General features: G+C 39.6%; 1 protein-coding gene across 1 annotated transcript in view; it reads right to left on the bottom strand.

Moving 5' to 3' along the window:
* Nucleotides 1–17,178, bottom strand: part of LOC108789430 (neurexin-1) — a 706,321-nt gene that overhangs the window by 34,403 nt on the left and 654,740 nt on the right. The gene's annotated exons all lie outside the window — the stretch shown is intronic.

A 17,178-nucleotide genomic window follows, 5' to 3' on the forward strand; every position in this document is an offset into this window, starting at 1 on the left:
TAGAATTTGTCTTATAAAGAATGTGAAACGCGTCAAGATGTCTTTCGTCTCTTAGGGTTTTATTTGCTGGAGCAAGTCTCTTGACATTTCACTAAGTCTGGGACATCTTGTTCACGGATAATTGATATTCTGAATCAGTTACAGTACTGTTACTGATGGATTGAATTTGTATTTTTCTCTTTGTCTTTGCAATTTACAAAAGCGAACAAAACCCTTTTTCCTGCTCCGTGGAACACATAAAAATGATGTGTGACTGAAAATATACATTTTCTGAAGCCTTCAACAAACTCAACATACTCAATAGACGTTGAAGGAAACATGCTTTTTTCAAGTGTAGGCCAGTTTTAAAGGGATTTCCATTGTTTAAGACTGCTTTCTTTCCCAATAATTTAGACCTAGAAGGAAGTAATACCTGAGAGCCCAGGAGTTCAAGTTTCAACAAAAGAATGAAGCACCTTCCACTGGTCAATCTGAGATACATATCCAATTAATAATATCTCTCTCCACCTACAAGTATATCGACCATAGGTCTTTGCTATTGTTGTTCTCAGTAAGAAGGGATACAGTGTGTGTGTGTGTGTGTGTGTGTGTGTGTGTGTGTGTGTGTGTGTATGATATGTGTAAGTAGTGTAAGTAAAGGGTGAAGGTAAAGTCTCAGGACATGGAAGTTTCCTTTAAATGGTCTATCTAACCCCAACATTACAGGTTTTGGCACAGAGTTAAATCGGCTAACACTTTCTTGTATCTCTCAGCATCTGTATTGGTGATATTTTTGTACTCAGGTTCCTGGGTCTGCACACCTGCTGTGACTTTTATGCAGAGTTCCTACGCTTGTCAGATTATTTGATATATTATGGAAAATGCAAAAGAAGTAATTGAAACACACAAAGGGGGCGGGAACACCCAAAACTCTCATGTGAACAGAAAAGCTCACTGTGGGTGTATTCAAGACGTTTAAGCCACCAGAACCTGACTCAGTCCACCAGTCTGCACTATAGCAAAAATTTCAGTTTTGAGTGCAGTGACCCTCTACATGCCAAGCTTTACTCCACCATACTTAACTTTTTGTCCGCTATTATTGTGAATTGTATGTCAGCATATGTTATCCATATATAAAAAGAGAAAAACAGAATGTTTTCAATTATTTTTAAGTATAACAATTAGGCTAAGTTCACACCTGGGCGACTCCTGACAGCGCGGCAATCGCGCACAAAACCGAACGGATTGCTGCGCGGTCACGGAGTCTCCCACAGCAGGCGATCACACTGCGGGTGCCATTATTGTCTAGTGGCACCCCAGTCGCATCGGGTGGATCGCGTGGTTTTCCGCTGTGATTTCGCCCGTGCAAGTGAACATGATCACGGCTAAAAAAAGCCATGTGTTGCAAAAAAGGTACAAAAAAAGCAACTGCTGTGTGCACTAGCACACGATCGGGTGGCCTGGGTGTCGTGCAGGTGTGAACCTAGCCTTAATGTTGAAATGGGACTACTATGTCATAATGATGTTTAAGTGATAGACTAGCTTCTTACGTTTTTTTTTTTTTTTAAACATATTCTTAGAGAGCATACAATTCGGATCATAGATAATTTCTCTGTCCTGATCATTCTTGTGGATTCTCTATAGGAACATGTCAAAAAATCACTTCATCAGGGGAGACTGGATGCTTAGCACAAATGTAAAATCCTGCTACAGCTGGCCATCAGTAAAGAAAGATCTCCTGCTGGCATCCTTGCAGCCTGTGAACATCTGGTGGAAGGCTGGACCCAGCCCCCTAGCCAAAGTGGAAAAATAAATGATATGTGGAGTTATATTTATATTCCTAGTAAGAATCACTATTTCAGATAACTGACTGGGGATATGATCACATTACAAATGTTAGTTTGTTTTCCATTTTAAAAGCAGCAATGCTCACATAACACGCAGTATGGTGCCTGCCTGGATTAACATTGGTAGGGATAATGATTTTTTTTCTTGTTTTATACAGCTGAGATGTGTTTGTAGCTATATAAAGGACCCCAATCTAAGGAAAAATAATGATTTAAGGCTATAACTGTCAGTGACTATGAACTTGGATTCAAGAGCTATGCAGATTAGTATTACAAAGAGATCAGAGACAAATAAAATGTATTTTTCTTATAATTTTTGTTAATAACAATGAAATACAAATCTCAGCATGGCATGAATCAACGCTGCAACATTACACTAATACTGTAATTCCATCTTCCGAAAAGAAAGCACACACTGAGTTCCATTTTTTGTTCTATTCCATTATACACTGAGATTCTCAGCCAACAAATGAAACAACCTAAAGAAGTGTTTGTAAAGGGCTTTAACAATCCAAGGCGCAGTTACAACACAAGTACACAGGTGTCAGTATGTAAGGAAGCAGTGGAGTTCAATTGCTAATGGATAGGGATCACATTAGGTTCCTGTCACTGCTATAGCCCCGGGTTAAAATGTAAAGTATACCAGAACTAGAATTGTTTTTAAGCAAGCCTCTGTATAAATTACTTGCTTAAAATCTATCTAAAGTACATCATAATTTTTGTTAAATATGTCATCCTGCTCTGCACATTTGTATGACACCTCACTGTAGACTGGAAATCTAAAAAAAAAGAGTAAAAAAAGAACAGACATCACCAGGAGAGGTGTGCTCAAATGTAATATTTAAGTGATGAGTGAAATTAATCACACGTATCTGTAAGAAGTATATTTAAATATTTACTCATATCTGTCAGGTTGAATGAAACCCCGGGGGATCAAACAACCAGCAGATCAGCTTGTGGACATGCTGCCTGTCTCCACTCAGACTTTTGTGCTGTACTGGTTGCTCTCAATGCTGTGTTCAGGGTAGCTATACACCTGGAATTTATCTGATCCCACTATAACATAGGATAGTTGCCCGGCACCAAAAAAGAACCATGTGTGGTTGAATCATTGGCATTCGCTCGGGGAAGGAAAAACTGCCAGAGCAACTTTCACGTTTGAAACAGTGTTTATTGGATACAGGATAAGACACCATCAATGCGTTTGTGGTAAACAACCAATTAATTTATTTAGCTCCAAAATGCTAGTTGCCCAGCTGTCTCTGGTTTCAGTGCTTCCTGGGTCACTGACCAAGGACAGGAATGCAGATAAAAAGTAATCTCCAAAAAGCAACATCCCCAAAATACGCCCCTTCCTCACCAAAGAAACTGCAAAATTACTCATCCACTCACTTGTTATATCTCGTCTTGCCTTCCACTACACAGGCTATCCCCCTTCAGTCTATCATGAATGCAGCTGCTAGACTCATTCACCTAACCACCCGTTCAGTGTCTGCAACCCTCATCTGTCAATCCCTACACTGGCTTCCACTCGCCCAAAGGATAAAATTCAAAATATTAACAATCACTTACAACGCCATCCACAACTCTGCCCCCGGCTATATCTCAAACCTTGACTCAAAGGGGTTGATTTACTAACCTTTTAAACACACCACGAACGTGTATACACCTCTGTAGTGTGTTCCCTCCCAGCATGATCTATGGGAGGAATCGAAACACCTTTGTAGTGTGTACACACCCAGCAGGTGTGTTGTTCAAAGCCCTGCAATGAATTGCAAGGTAATGTGGTGTAAATTAGCTCTATGTTATGTTGCTTGCGTTGATGAATGCAGGAATGTAAATGCATGAGCTAACCATTTTTGTCTAAACTGTGAAGCAGCATTATATATGCATCATGTGCATGATTTTTCCATATATGGCATTAGTGGAAATATGCTTTTAGAGACTTTTTGGTTGATAAATACGTTTTGCTGTGTGAAAATCACACACACCTGGTGTGTGTGTGTGTTTAGGTTAGTAAATCAACCCCAAAGTATTACCCTAACCATCCGCTCCGCTCATCCCAAGACCTCCTGCTTTTCAGCTCCCTTGTCAACTCTTCCCATGCTCGCCTCCAGGACTTCTGTAGAGTCTCTACCATCCTCTGGAACTCTTTACCCCAACCTGTCCTCCTGTCTACCACCTTGACTGCCTTTAGGCGTTCCCTAAAGACTCATCTTTTCAGGGAAGCCTATCCCACCTCAACCTAACCACTCAATGATCACGTTCTCAAACAATTCATCCACACACAGCTACCTCCTCATGTATCACTTCCCCCTCCCTTTTAGATTGTAAGCCCTCACAGGCAGGGCACTCCTTACCATCTTGTGTAGAATTGTATTGTGATTGTAATGTCTTCCTTATTTTGTAAAGCGCTGCACAAACTGTTGGCGCTATATAAATCCTGTATAATAATATATACTGTACATCAAAACTCTTAAACTATTTAGATGTTTTCGGTCAGTGATATCAGAAACTACTAAATGCAGCTCAGACTTTCCATTTTCAGAAGGAGAGGACAGCAACTGTATTCTTAATGCTTCCTCAGTAAAGGTTAAAACTTTTAAAATCCCCTTAATGCAAAGTTGTATGGTCGTTGTAAAACTCTTCATACATTTTTTAACCACAGGTCACACTAATTTTGCCTGACTGGAAAAGTTCAAAAATACTAAATCCTACAAAACACTGCATTAGCATCTGTCTGGGGTGCAAGTCGTAAATTAAAGTTAAAGTTGGGTATGCACATATCGAAATTCGTACAATGGGTGCCACTCTTGGCACACGATTGCCCAGCATACCCCGATCAGCTGATTGAAGGAGGCAGTTGGAAAAGTCTCGGTCCAAATGAAGCTAGCAACCAAGCTCCATTTGGGTATTCTGACAGCAGCTGGCGTCCGCTGACAGAATGCACTAGAAACTTTGGGGGATTCCTCAATCTAAATATATATATGTATAAAGAAAATATATATGTGTATAGCCAGCTAAAGAAACAAACCATGCAGTACCAGGGAAGGTAATGATGGGAAGTGTGGTTTATAGACTAAAAGAGAAGAAAATTAGTAACACTAGAAAAGAAACAAATGATCGGGGGTTCAGATCATTGAAAAAAAAAATCAGAGATAACAATTACATCTACTAAATGGTTTATTTACCAATTACATATTACCTATTTATATTGGTTTTTAATATGTTTTGAATATTGTCATGAGCACAAGGCTATTTACTTTTTCGTATATGGGTTCTAAGCTATATAAAATACTTTTTTTTTTAAACGGTATATAAAGATTAATTCAAAACAATGCTACTGTTGTTTTACTAACGCATCAGTGCACTCATGGAGGCTGGAGGGATAAATAACCAAGGGCTAACTATAGTTAGCAGAACATATGATTGCTATGGGGCCCAGAAGCACAGAGGACCCAGAAGTGTCTGGTTACACAATGATAAAAATTGCCAGAGGGAAAAGCAACACACAAATGTCCCTCCAAAGCTTAAATGTTTGTTTTGGGTTAACACTTTAAAGTTAACAATACATTTATTGTCTCCTTTTTATAATATCCTATTGTAATTTTTTTTTGCTTGAAATCTGTAGGCATTCCGGGCATGGGAGACATGCTATTGTATTAAACTCTATATTCAACAGCTAACAACAGTTACATAGCTTAAAGTTGCTCTGTTAAACTCTATATTCAACATCCAACAACAGTAAAATAGCTTAGGCTGATCATACACTTTTCAGATTTAATCTGATTTGGCAGGAATCTGCACCAGCCCGCTTGACAAAAGTCAGTTTTTCAATCAACTTTTGTCAAAGAAACTGGGTGGAAAATTGTTGGGTGAACAGTGACTGCATCTCTCACACAGCTTAATGAGAGAAATCTAAAAGTGCATGGTTAGCTTTAGGCACAACCCTGAACCAACATTTAACAATATACCATAACACCCTAACACAATACCATACCATGCCATAACATTAGAAAGCCATTCTGAAAATGTGTCAGTGCCACCTAGTGTTCATCATTGCTGGCCCTCTGCTGACTACTTTAGTTTTGGATCAATAAATTATTTTCAGACTTGTGTTGTGGACTTCACCAAAATTGTGACATGCCATGGGTAGAAAAGGGTTTGAATATGCACAAAATGGAAAGTTTAACGGGTCTTTCAACTTTTCAAAAATGTCCTATACAAAATGGTTTCCAGAAGAAGAAAAAAAACCTTGAAAGGGACTATTTAAAAAAACACATATGTGATGTTTAAACACTCTCCATATGCTCATGATGTTCTATGCCAAAGCAAACTCATCATCGTTATTGTAGACTTCAATTAGTTTATTTGCAAACTTGCAACCTTGATCACAAGTCGTGGGTCTTTTGATCAATCAGTCTGATGTCTTCTATTTTTTTTCTGCTGCTAATTACAAGCATCACATTACACCTACACACTTTTTTTCATCCAGTTTTAGATATCATGAATAATAAACACTGCTTTGCACAATGGCAGAAATAGACCTTTATTAGCAGCCAATCACCTATCAACTGCCAATAATCTTACAACACTGGTGAGCTGAGAACTGTGATGTGTTTGTCTGAAGTATTTTACAGATAAATAGAACTCTTTCTCATATTTAATTTTGTCATACTTCTCAGCAGGCATGAGGTTTGGGTTCACCACTACCATGGATTTGCAGCAAATCCTTGGGATTCACATAGTTTGTGAATCACTAACTTTTGGCCGAATAGTTCACAGGTTTGCCACTAGAAATAGGTGCATTAATACATAATAATACATAGTAATAAACATAATACAAACCATATTAATACATACAGTAGTAATAAACCTACAATGTTGTGCATAGACTTTTCTCTGGTCAGTCCCAGGGTCTATAAAATAAAGCACTTACAGCAGATATACTGTTATACTGTTGGCACTGTTAGGGAGAAGATTTTTCAATTTTGGCATTGGCACATGTCCCCCATGGAAGTGACTGGCTTCCCATGCATTTTGTTTGAGGATATTTTGCTTATTAGCCTCATACATGGTGAAAAATTGAATGACAAGGCCCCTCCCCCCCCTCCCCTATAATAGACTTCAATTGGGTTCACTGCACAGTTTGCTAATCTTTAACTTCAAGCAAGGTTAACAAAACTGTTTGTGAACTGAACCCATGCATACACATTAGTAGGAGTAATAGGGTTGTGGTGGTTGTTACTATACCTGGCCCTACAGTCTAGATGTTCTCCAACCTACAATCAGAGCTAGCTGTAGATAATGTCTAAGTCACACCAACCTTGTGGAGATGTAGATATCAGCTACAAATCTCACTACTTATTTTACCTACTGATTAATAGTTAGCAAAGATTTGCTGTTTTAACTAACTACAATTTCTAGTTACAAACTACTGGAGTGCTGAAGTTACCAGAAGCTTTACTAGATAACATGAGCAGCTGCTGAATCTGGAAATTCTTTAACTATTTTGAAATGCTACAAAAAGTTTTTTGCTGAATGACTGAACAAGAATTTCCTGGAATCACTGCAATACAAACCTTACATACACTGCAATTCATTATGCTAGCAACACAGATGCGAAGGAGAATTCTGTAGCTGGTAGACACTAGTTTTGCCCTACCTGCTCATTTCCAACTTTGCATTTCAGAAATTGTAGCTGAGAGGTTATTGATTACCAAACCTTTTACTCAGAACAGAAGCTTAGATGCTTAATGCTTTAAACATGTGAACATACACTTTTAAACCGACTCTGTTGCTATTAAAAAACAAAAACAGAATAGTGTAATCCCTGCAAAGAAAACTATTAATGTTTACCTGTTGCCAGGTTGCTTCCAAATCAGCTGCTGACAAGCCTTAAGTACTCCCATCACAACTCAACATAACTTTAAAGCTGCAGGGATTGTTGTCCACATACATGATTTTTCTCATTAAACACTGATGAAGGGGTTATGTTTTGGACCCCTAAAACACAGTGGATTCTCTACTTGAATGTTCCCTGGCCCCATGAAATAAATTTGTATTTGGACTATTTTAATTAGTGTGGCGCTTAAATTCCAACATCTGCTGTGCTAACTGTCAAGGAAGCTGTGAATATCCTTTGGCTTGTCTACTCATCAGCCTGATAACACATGTAATATCATTATATCACTATTGGATGAGAAACACCAACAGAATGACCTGGGTCCAAGGCTTTCTTTTTCCGGCCAAATATAAATACTTACCTTGCCTTCTGCCGGCACTGCTAAACACTGCTGCAGTGAAGATTCAAGCTTGCTGATAAATGTTCAGCATTCAACATTACTGGAATTGCCAGATGCTGGCATACCTCGCTGTGCTATGTGGTTTCCTCTGTTGACCCCTACATCATTGCAGGACACAACAGTGACATAGGGGACTGTGGAAGGGACCACTGAGTGCCGCGGGGGTCAAGGCATGCAACATTCACAGAAGCATTTTTTAGATATATCCCTTAGTAAACACTGGAGTAGCATTTATTTTAAAGGTATCTCCAATTTTGTTAAAGACAGGAAAGGGACCCAGTAGAACCAGTCAGTGAACCCTAAAGTGGACTGTGCACATTGTAAAATCTCTGTACAAATACCCTTAGATTTACCAATCATATGTAATGTAAGGGGCTACCTAAACAATCTATTCAATTTGTATCCAATAAGAAAGGCTCTTGCACTGCATAGTTGTTGGTAGATCTGTTGTAAAAGAGCAACAGACAGTGTGACAGTGTTAAGTCAGATATTTCACTTAAAGTTCACCTGATAAAGCTCAACAGCTAACCTGACTGGTTCCTTTTGGTGCTTCTCCCTTTACCAATCTGAGCTCTGCTGTACAGTGGATTGCAAGAGGCTGGTACAAACTTAATTTTGAATGAACACATGCCTGCATGAATTGGTGTTTTTATCTGCATGGAGTTCAACTTTAACACAACACTGCCAAAAATACAAAATAAGCCAAAAATAAAAATGTAATATATTGGATATATAATATGAGATGTGATGGCCGCAATCATGTTCTACTTAGGCTTAGCTCTTCTTTATTTTCATCTTATGATGCTGCTGGTAACACCCTTCTGGCCTAGAGTTACAACACCCATTCACCATACTGTATCTATAGGGGAGCAGTGTTGTCACCCTAGGCTGGTCTCTTATCTCTCATAACATAGGGAGGTTCTGTAGTTTTCATAAGAGAAATAGTAAAATCTGACAATTTTGTCAGATATTTCAGTTCAGTGCACAGGAAGTGACAAAGGACATTAGACTTCTGACAGGATCAACAGGTGTCTGAAAAAAAGAAACTAAATACAACCACCACACCAAGGCAGCAATACATTACATTTTTGTTCTTGGGTTAAGATAAAGTTAAAATGCTGACATTTACAAGAAGCAATGAAAATGCTAGCGGTTTAAATGAGCACTTATTATACTGAATTTGCAAATTAAATCTAAAGTTATTGTATCTCAAGGGAAGAGACAGAAGGAGCTCCTTTATATAAAAAGTTATCTGCAAAGTTCACTGGCTTGACCTTGAATATACTTACAAAAACAAGATCTTCTCTGTAATAATGAAACACACAGGGTGAATTTTTACTGTATATGCTCATTCTTGCATGACTCATTATTTTTCCTATACCCACACTTTTGCCACTGGATGTAACAAGTTCAACTCTTATTCAGGATGCATGACTGAAAAACCATGCTGCCTTGCCCTTCCAATTTCTAGACATCCTATTTCATGCATGATAATGTTCTATTAACATTTGCAACTGCTTGCCTGACATTGAGCATTACAGCTTAGTTTACTGGCAGGGTGATTCATACACCCTAAACCCTGTACAATCTAGGACTGTAGGAGTAGGCTTGAAGTACAATTAAAGGCTCATGTTCTGTATGACAGCCTAAACAAGTATCAAATACAGTTACTATGTGATGTACAATTCTCATAAAGTAAAAAGAAAAACACAATTACCTGCCCTGAATGAGGCCAATTCCTCCTTCATTTGTGTCTCACATGCTCACCCTCTCAGACACTGCAGGTTATGGTAGTAAAGTTTTAGAAACAGAGGCAGTGCTCTAAATTCAGAAAGCAGTGGGCAGCACTAGGTGTGGTCAGGTGCTGAGTGACAAGCTGCCCGCTAGGGAATCAGCAGTGACATGGCTGATAGCCGTACCCCCTGCAACATCTTCTCATCCCATTGTAGTGCAAGCAGAAACTGCTTACATGAGAGTGACAACTTTGCTCTGAATTCAGGAGCAGTGCAGTATAGGTGCCCCCCCATCACAGGAGGCTGCATAATGTGGCCTTTACTGGCAGGATCAGCAGGTATTTATGGAACTTAGAAGGGGCACTAAGAAAAAAGCTGTACAGATGCACTTATACTTAAGTGCTGCTGCACATATCTGTTTTAATGGAATGCCATAGCTCTACCTTAATTTAAAGACTTGGAAAATTAATTTTTCGTACAAATCTATTTTGTTGTATTAGAATGCTAAAGAACAAGTTTACAATATATCATGGGGTACTTCTACTTGGCCTTATGTGATATTTTTCTCTGTAAAGTGTCTTCAAGTACTGCAAGCTAGGCACAAGTAGCATGCAATAATTTAAAAGAGCCAGATTGCTGAGCTACATATTTAAAAGCCCAACTGAATCTTCAGTTTACATCATCTAAATACATCCCAGGTGCATCAAAACAAAAGATGTAGAAAGCTTTACAGTCTGTGCTCTTTAGAAGTAAGCCCAAGACTAAGTCTCCTGCCAGTATGTTGTAAAGAAGGACAATTTCAATATGTGTGGAAGCAGTAATCTCTCTGCAGAGGCCCAACACACTCCCTGCTAAGTCAGAGCCACAATTCCCCAATCAGCAGGAAGTGTTATTTTTGCTTATTGCAGAAATAAGGGTCTGACTCAGCAGGAGCATGCAGAGAGACCACTGCTTCCACACAGAGAGAAACAGTTCTTCTCTTCAGCATGCTGGCACTGTGGCTACTTTTTAAAGAAAATGCATTTTGCAAACCTTTCTAGATGCACCTGCAATACATTTAGCTGATTTCAACTGAAGTTCAGTTGGGCGGCAAAGTTTATATCCAACCAATGTTTTACCGGTATAAAAAGAGTGGTGAAGGATTAGAACCCCATGCCAGATTTTTACTGCTCACCAGGGTTCTGTTAGAGAGATTTCGCCTCACGTATCAACACAATGAAAAGGTTTATGTCTACAGGAAATGAAGGAAAATATTTACCAGTGGTACAGCCAGCAATAGGTGGCTATTAGTAAGTGATATAAGTTGATGAGAGTTTAACCCTTTATGAAAAAGTAAAGTTGTTCTTTAAGAGGTCCTCTTTGCTGGCTAGTGGGGTTGACTGCTGGGAAACTGCCTTGTCTGATTTGTCTGGAGTTCCCACTTTCCTGTAAAAACAAAGCTGCCATCGAACCTTAATCTTTCTAGCTTTACTTTCTAAAACTTTGAGTGTGTGAAATATAGTGGGGTTTTTTTTGTCTCCTGCAAAACACTAGTTCACAGATGACAAATCCAAGCTCTTATTTAATTAAGAAAGATTCTTGAAATGAAGGAGGGGATGTTAAGTGGCTAGCAGATGTGTGAAGCCTTTTTGGCCCGCAGCAGAATATCACTCGCATTACGGAAGTGCAAATCATTTGCAGAAATGCATAATTAAATCTCTTGCTGTGAAATATAGTATTCACCCCTTCAGCACTGAAATACCATGCAGTACAATAAATGTCATCATCTCTACTGCCTCCGAGCAATGGGAGATTTCAAAATACTAAAGCTTGTGTTTGACCAGCAACACTTTTTGTTATTAACATAACCTATTAAAATTTGTATTTCTTTTTATAATATAGACACATGTTACCTTCACAATAAAGCTGAACTCCAGACACCTTTACTGTATGCCTAGAAATATATTTGGGAGCTTTTTTTAGCTGCCAAAGGATATGTATGTCTGTCCAGCCAATCCTTAAATTAAGGGCTGTTTCTTGAATGAGACAGCCTGAGGCTGTTGCCTCAGACGGCATCTCTTTTGGTCACATGGGGGGCATCAGGCAGAGTGGCATGTTTGTTGTATAGTGGCTGCTCTGCTGTACAATGTTTACAATGTGCCTGCTGCCCCCTTTTAAACAAGAGCATCCCAGGTTGCAAAGAGCTGGGTGGGGAGAAGTGTAAGGCCCATATACATCTCCCCGACCAGCTCCTGGCAACCAGTGATGTCACTGGTTGCCAGGAGCTGGGCAGGACGCTGGCCAGTGTCCCAGGTTGCTAAGAGTTGGATGAAGAGATGCAGGGGTACCCCACCTCAGAAGGCAAAAAGGCTAGGGACGCCACGGCTAAAATGTAAAAAAGATAAAAAAGAACAAGGTGAACAAAAATACCAAAAGTAAAGGTGTAATTCCACTTTAACATGAACAACAAGAACATTACCTAATCAAAACAATTAAAAGTTGACTTTCAGACAAACAGCTACATACACAATTGATACATATGGGAGCTGTTTACCTGATAAAGGATTTAAAGAGCCTTGGTAGACAGGATGGTGACTAGACTTTTCTCTACTGCTTTTAAAAAATATAGCCAGGTCACTTCCTTGCCCCTGTCTGTGATTGGTCAATGGATAGAGAGAGAGAAGCAGACTAGTCAGACCATCCCGCTTCTTCCCCTTCAACTCAGCTTGTTCCTTATCAGTATACAGTATCTGTGTGTAACACTCCTGACTGGTTCCTAGTGTTGCCCCTTCCTCTTTCAGGATTAGTTTTAACCTATAGGAAATTACAGGAGGCTGATATCAAGACAGATTACACTGGTTGCATTTAAAAATAATTTTTATATTTTGTAATAAAATAAACAACTTCATTAATTTGTATTGTTTTTATCTCTGCTTGGAGTACAGCTTTAAGCCAATAAATCAAGAATATTAAAAATAAATCTTTTTTTTTTAACCAAACCACTAACACAAGATGTACAGACCATAATTGCATTGCTTCAGTGGTGATATCTGTGATGTATTACTGACACAACATCATTGCCCTAAATGCAACCTCAAAAAAGGCAACATTTTTCGAAGATATATGGATAAAGGCTGCAAACAGCAGCCAACTGAATCTTATTATCCACTCAGCGCTATTGCTTCTCTTTACAAAATTACATTTTCCTACCAAATATCTGCCAAAGAATAACTTAGTCACAAAGCATTTACGTTTTGTATCAATAACTGGTGTGGTTAAGTATTGAGTATTTACTAACCTTCGGGGGAATCATTTTTTTACTAAAAACACACGTTCATATAAAGATAAAATCTAAAATAGGAACATGTAATCTGTGTAAGCAGGCACAGAAATGGTCTTTAAAATAAACATACATTTAAGTGTCATAAGTACTGACTTAAACTTCCAATATTCATGTACAGCCCTTAGGCTGATCGTTTTTATTACAAGGGTATCATTTTGTCAGTGCAATAATTTTCAGTGCTAAGCGCTTGGTGCTTTTAATTCCCAGAACGGGGTCAGTGCCAAAAATACATGTGGAAATTGAACAGTATCCAACATTTCCATGACATCTCCTAGCCCTTCCCTCTTAAATAGAACCTCAATACTTAAAGTAGAACTCATGCCAAACCTTTTTTTAGTTTTGGAGAGCATAAGGGAGGGTTACAGCCCCTGTCAGCTTTTTTTGCCATCTGTGTTCCATTGGGGAGATTTCCCTTAACTTCCTGTCCGACAGTCACAACATGACGTGAGAGGAAATCCTTCCAAAGAAAGGTAAATCCCTGGTGGTCCACATTCGAAGATTTCCCATCCATTCCTGTTTGGATTACCACCCAACATTTGGGATTTTCAGTGATAATTGGTCACCAGGATAAATGGAGAGTGTGAATTTCCTTAACGTGGACACAGATAGCCATAAAACCTGAGAAGTGTTCTAATCCTTCTCCACTCTATTCAAAACTAAAAAAAGTTCAGTTGCAATTTAAAGCGTTTCTCCAGTTAAGAAAACTTCTGTTGCAGTGGAGCCCCCCCCCTCCACTGCAAGGATTAACTACATGTATTGTGGTAACTTTTGTAAAGGACTTGTACCTTTACTTACCTAATCCCTGCTCCCCCTGGCTCCAAACCTGGAACAGGCAGTCTCTTATTCCCTGTGGTCAGAAGCCCATTGATGTCATCACATCAAATGCAGGGCCCATAGTTGTGCATTGTACATAAGGACACAGAGGGGCAGTTCACAAGCCAGAGCGGAGGAAAGAGAGCCAAGAACTGACTTCTATGGGAGCGAGTGATTAGGTATGTAAAAGTCCTATTCACCATACTCCTAGACATAAATGAGACACTGATCTTTGCAGTGTGGGGGTAGCCCCACTGGAAGGGAAGTTTTTTTTACCCAGAGATATGTTGTGGAGGAACCCCTTTATAGAAATTTGCACCACTTAATCCAACCCTAACATATAACTCCAACCCTAGAAATAAACCCTAATCCCCTACCCCTAGATATTAGGTATCCCCTAATACCCAGTGATTCTGACAAAAATATATTTGTTCAATAATTTCCTGTTATTGGGTAACAATGCTTTGTCCCTATCGTCCAATTACTCCCCTGTGTTGCCACCATTAAATGCACTCTCAGTAGAGACTATAGGCAGCTGTTCTAATGCTCATTGTAGAGGCATGGACCACCATCAGGATTCCTGCCCTGACATGAAAGGCCTTGCAGCTTTAACCTTGGTTTATAGCACAAATTCAGTACTGTATATGTGTAACTTCTGTGCGATGTTATATGTTTTTCAGCTATTTACCGTTTACCTACATAAGATGACACAAGCTTACTGATTGGAGAAACATGAGCTCTGACAAAACACCATCATTTATCGCCCCTTTATAATCACATGATCTCTTTGAACCCGCTACATCTAAAGGTTGCAATGTGAACGGAGGGAGCAGTGTGAACGGAGACGTGCGACCGTTTCTACTGTACGGTCGCACGTCTTCCGTCGAACCAGCATGTTCGAAAACCAGCCGGGAATCGTACGATTCTCGGCTGGTTAGAACGGTGCTCGGAAGACAAATGGCGAACGGGCCGGTGTGCGCACGCGCACACTGCCCGTTCAGCATTGCGGTCATCGGAAGCCCGCCCCTCAGGGGGGCGGGCTTGCGATGATCGAGAGTGCGATCTGCCTGTCCAAGATGGGCAGATCGTACGTTTTTTCAATCCCTGTACAACCATCGCAAAACCAAGGTCTTGCGATGGTTGTAGAGTGTATGGCCACCTTTATACACTCCTTTAAGCATCAAGCTGAATGACAATTGTTAATATTCTTCTATTAATTTAACATGTGTTTTGTTTAGCTACAACATACTTGTTTTGATGGCTTACTTTCATACACATAATCTGAATTATTTACTCATTTCTGCAGAGCTTGTAGTTTAAATTGCTAAATATGTTATTTTCTGTGTATTTGCCTTAGGGGTTATTGACTGAGTATTTGCTCGGCAACAATGATGGCATTTTCTTCAGCTTCTAGAGATTGTGTGTGAGATTACACATAATGGCTTTTTCTAAAGCAGGTATTGTGTTTAGGAATGGGAAAATCACACGTAGCATACAGCAACCACCCTAATGCGCTGAAAACATAGCTATGCCGTGGATACAGGGATGGAGAGCAGGCAAATGTCCCCACTTAAATGAAGCCAGTGAGGACAAGCAGAACTACTACACTTACGTGTTTACTAGTCATTTTCTTATAGCACATTCTGTACAGAATAAAGCAGTTTAGTCAAGCCAGGTGGCCCAAATTACACAGTACATATTGTTTCTCTATTTTTCCTTAAAGCCCAGCTGAACGTTCAGTTTAAATCAGCTAAATATATTCCAGGTGCAATCAAGTGCAACCTGCAAAGCAGGAAGCAAAATCTAATGAGCAACACAACTACACTTATTTATATATAATTACAAATGATTCCTAGAAATAAGGGTTTTTTTACTGAAAAAATTTGTTTTTATCTGTGTCCTCTTTGAAGAGATTTCACCTCACTTCCTGTCTTAGTGATCACAGTAACTTGGAAGGGAAGAGATGGAAATCCTTCCTAGTAGGGACACAGCAATATGACAGCATTAAAAAGGCTGCAGAACTCAAAGCTGAAATAGATACACTAGAAAGAAGTGGTACATGCATGAATCCATAACCAGCCTTTATAGCAGGGAGCACAATGGGAAGGCTTACAACAATACAAAACACAAAAATTCCCCAGCCCCAACCTGCCAGCCAGCCTGCAACCAAACAAGTAGCCCTGTCAACAGTATGCGTTAAAATCAGAGGTTTTAGTTGCACAAACTTTTGGCCAAAAATATGTAGAAGCCACACTGCCGCGCCAAGGCACCTCTGCAAAGTGTGGTCCTAACTCTTTGTATCTGAGTCTCCAAGTGTGAGCATATTAATGAAGTCGATAGATTGCATGCAGGTGTACCTGGAGGTAGCCTACTCCTCCTAATAAGGTGCAGGGACGCACTGGCTATTAAGGCTGGTTATGGATTCATGCATGTACCACTTCTTTCTAGTTTGACTATTTTGGGATAGGGGGATGCACTGGGGTCCCAGCGTGCATTTTTGGTTGCTGGGCCCCCAGTGCGTCCCTGCACCTTATTAGGAGGAGTAGGCTACCTCCAGGTACACCTGCATGCAATCTATCGACTTCATGAATATGCTCACACTTGGAGACTCAGATACATAGAGTTAGGACCACACTTTGCAGAGGTGCCTTGGCGCGGCAGTGTGGCTTCTACATATTTTTGGCCAAAAGTTTTGGCACCTAAAACCAAACAAGTAGCCCTGTTGACAGGGCTACTTGTTTGGTTGCAGGCTGGCTGGCAGGTTGGGGCTGGGGAATTTTTGTGTTTTGTACTGAAATAGATACACTTAGCCTTTCTAACTCCTTGATGTACAGATTCTGGCCCTGTTGCATTCCAACCCTGATGAAAAGAGAAATTTTATCCCCTGAAACATGTTGGTCACTTTTAATGAATTAAAAAATAAGAAATAATGTATTCTGCACACATATAATACATACACACATCCTTTACACTTCTTCTATGCTTTCAGAAGAGCCATCTAAATTAGAAATAAAGAGCGGCTTGTGAATTAACTTGCACTATTCAAAAATGTTACAACTAGCAGCGTTTTTCACTAAAGGGTGAAGAGTTTGGAGAAGGCAGGAGAAGTGAACAATCTAGGCCAAAATAGCTGAATTGGAAAGTGAGCTGAATTGGAGAATGTTTCCAAATCAGCTATT

Source organism: Nanorana parkeri, unplaced genomic scaffold, assembly GCF_000935625.1.
Source record: "Nanorana parkeri isolate BGI_ZX_2015 unplaced genomic scaffold, ASM93562v1 scaffold396, whole genome shotgun sequence".
NCBI lineage: Eukaryota > Metazoa > Chordata > Amphibia > Anura > Dicroglossidae > Nanorana > Nanorana parkeri.